General features: G+C 41.7%; 1 protein-coding gene across 3 annotated transcripts in view; it reads left to right on the top strand.

Moving 5' to 3' along the window:
- Positions 1-3,497, top strand: part of FOXO3 (forkhead box O3) — a 124,105-nt gene that overhangs the window by 99,096 nt on the left and 21,512 nt on the right. The window contains exon 1 of one of the 3 annotated variants that reach the window (XM_057311218.1): positions 7-174. The exons of the other annotated variants lie outside the window; for them this stretch is intronic. The gene's annotated coding sequence lies outside the window, so the exon portion shown is untranslated. Of the gene's footprint in view, positions 1-6; positions 175-3,497 lie in introns of those variants that run through there. 3 annotated transcript variants of the gene reach the window in all.

The raw sequence follows: 3,497 nt of genomic DNA, 5'->3' as shown, positions 1-3,497 counted from the left end.
GTAAACATGGGTTGGAAGGGGCTGGAGTGGACATAGGGTAGCAACAGTTAGGAAATTACCAGTCACTCCCGACTGACACGGCACCTTTGAAATACTTTTAAGAGTCTGAAATATTTTCCTGGAAGGAGCCGCCCTCTCACCTTTTGGCTTAAATTATACGGTGCTCGGAAAACAGTAAGTGAACGTTTGTGATGTCACTGCTTCCGTATGTGGGATCTGACAGTAGAGAGCCTCTTTGTGCTTGGCACTCCAGTGGGTACTTTGCATGCGTAATTTCATTTAACCTTCATGAGGATCCTAGAGTTAGGCAGAGAGGGTAATTTTATCCTCATTTTATGAAAGGGGCATTTGAGGTTAACTCAGTTGCTGGAGGTCACTGGACAAATGTCAGAGCCGGGATTCCGGCTGGGACCTGACTGACATCAAAGCTTGTAGTCTTCCTTCAGCATCATGCTGCCCGCCCACCACCCCTCCATTGGCCACCTTACATTGCGTGTGTGGATTATCCACTTTGTAAAGTACCAGTGGAGAATACTTGTTCAGTTTAGGCAGTTTCTCTCTGACACCTAATCTCATCTGTTTTGGGTCCGTCTGTCTTTACAACTAGTTGGCATATATGACTGTACTGTAATATTAGCAGTAAATGTATCTTACAGTAGAAAATTGTCTTTCAGGATAGCAAGAGAGGTAATTAACAGATTCTGATAAGTACGGTCGTTTTTATGCTCATTTCTTCGAGGAGGGCCAAGCAAAGAAATCTCTAGGCTCTGGCCACCCAGTCAGCATGCCTGTGAAATGCGGGTTCCCTCCTGCTCCCTCCTTTACACACCTTCTGCACATACTTCCTTGAAGGGTTAGGCCACTAAATGCATCTGCAAGCACACAGAACACAGGTTGGCCAGTTCTGTTACTACTTCACGACGTCAGAAGCGCTTCTGCCTGGGACAGGGCTTGCTTCAGCGTAGATCATTTTGTAAAACAGCATCGACATAAAATGGGGTGAAGAGCGTTCTTATCTCTGCTCTCTCTTCAGACATGTTGTGTTAGAGGTGCTTTAAGTATTTTCTAAATCTTTGGGCCGGGTTGGAAAAAACCTGACACTAAAGTTTCTTCCTAGAAGATGTTTGCTTTCCTGTAATTCATCAGTATCTGGATTTCTTAGGCGTGAACTCAAATAACCAGCACTCTTCACATGATTTTGGGTTGAGGTTGTAGTAGCTTCTTGGCTCCTTTAGTAAGTAAATGTGGTGACAGAATGGCCGGTGCTCAAGTCCTGGTTGTTAATATTGACCTTATCACCTCAGCATTAATGAAAACGTGTCCCTAGTACTTCAGCCAATTAACAATGGCCTGGCTCACAACGTATTTCAAAACGTAAATTAGAAAAAATCATTCTAGTCCTGTCAAACTATTCCTCCTCTACTTCAGTTCCTAATCCCCAAACTAATGTAAAATCTTAGATATATAGACCGGTATGATACATGAATTAGAGGAAAACCTTAGAATATTTTTAATGGTGGTTTTATAGTTTAAAATACACACAGTACGTTGGAAACTAATTTACAGACCTAATGCAGAGGTCTTTAGAGAACTGAAATCATAGATCATAAGAAGATTTTACAGTTGGCTTGCCAGTTTTTATAAATCCCACTTCTCATTCCCGGGACTGACGTGAGGGATGGTGCTTTGAAACCTCATAGAAATCATATCACCATTAACTTTTTTTATCAGGGAAGGTGTGGGGAAACATTGCAGTTCTGACATTTTATTTGGCATTTATTTATTTACCTTTTCCTGTTTCCAAAATTTAGGTAAAGAAACTAGTGATTAGAATCATGACCTGTGAGGAAAATCAGAGTACATTCCTGGCATCTGAACTTGTTAGGGTGAGGGGGCATTTGAACTGGAAATGGACAGAGGGGCCCTATTCGTTGGCCTTCTGTCAGTGGCCCATCTTCAGATTATGGGTTTTGTAAATGGAAAGCTGACCAGCCTGTGTGGATAGAGGCTGCTGAGATAGGGGACTGTCACAGGGGTGGTGGCAGTTTTTGTGTTGTCTTAATAATGTAACTGGAAAAGCCTGTCTGAGTGTTGTGTAGGCAGGATGCCTTAGGGCGTACATTCTGCTAATAACCTCTAAAACAAGAGATTGTAAACTGAAGCAAGTCACCAATTTAAGAAATCAGGTTTTATTTCAGAATCTAAGGGCAGTTAATGTTGGTTTGTATGGTGGCCACTGTCCTCTCCCTAGAGCAAATGCTATTATGGCCACTTAGTAGACAAGTACAAACATGGGCCGTGTGAGCCTTCACTTTCAGATCAGTTCTTCTGAAAGACCTTGCTTAAAAAATTTTAATTTAGGAAAGACCCATCAAATTATTATCCCTAGTTCATAAACAAAGTTATAGTAATAAGGTTGTGCTTTTTTTTCTTTTTTGGAAAGGAATCTTTTTTTTTTTTCTTTCTTTCTTTCTTTTTATTTAAGAGAGAAAGAGAGCAGGGGCCTGGGTACAGAGGGAGAGAATCCTAAGCAGGCTCCATGCCCAGTGCAGAGTCCAGAAACGGGGCTCCATCTCACAACCCTGAGATCATGACCTGAGCCAAGATCAAGAGTCTGTCGCTTAACTGACTGAGCCACCCAGGTGCCCCGAAAAGAAGCTTTTTCTCTGAGCAGAATAAGGTTGTGCCTTTTATATCCTTCTTTCTTAAATGTTTCTTTAAACGTTGGCACAAATAGCTCAAACAGTGACTTCTAAATAATTTGGTGACAAAACTGTGAAAAGTTATAGTAAAAGCATTGGATTGGAGTTTGGAAAACAAATTTCACTTTGGGTTATATAGACACTAGCTGTGTGACCTTGTGTAAGTTATTTAATATCTCTCAGCCTGAGCCTTCATCTGTGTGACCAGGGCACTGATACCAACTTTTCAGGTTTATTATGAGGATTAGAGACCATGAAACTAAAAATTATGGCCCAGTAACTGGCAGTGCTCAAATCAGGCAGACTCTCATTTCTTAACCCTCGAGATCAGGGACCTGGGCTCTGACACCCTGCAGTTCTGGTCTGAGATGTGGGTATGCCAGCCCCTTTACCATGTGCCCTTACAGAAGCTTAATTTCTGCCTTCAAATTTTAACCAATTGTAACTGGTAATTTTACTAAATTATACACATACATTGAAGTTTAGAGTTGTAGTAATATATGACCACTAGAAAATTCAAGTAGGGCATTTTGGAGTTCTATAAAGTGTTGCTTTCCCCTCCCCCTCTAGTTTGGTTCACGTTTGGAGTTGTCAAAAGTAAAAATACATTTTAAAAATATATATATTGTTGGGGTACCTGGATGGCACAATCAGTTAAGTGTCCAACTCTTGATTTTGGCTCAGGTCATGATTTCAGGGTCCTGGGATTGAGCACTGCATCGGGCTCAGTGCTCAGTTGGGGAGTCTGCTTGAGATTTTCTCGCTCCCTCTCCCTCTACCCCTACCCCCACTCGT

Source organism: Ursus arctos, unplaced genomic scaffold, assembly GCF_023065955.2.
Source record: "Ursus arctos isolate Adak ecotype North America unplaced genomic scaffold, UrsArc2.0 scaffold_13, whole genome shotgun sequence".
NCBI lineage: Eukaryota > Metazoa > Chordata > Mammalia > Carnivora > Ursidae > Ursus > Ursus arctos.
Note: the sequence above shows the minus strand (reverse complement) of the source record. Positions and strands in the feature narration are given on the sequence as shown.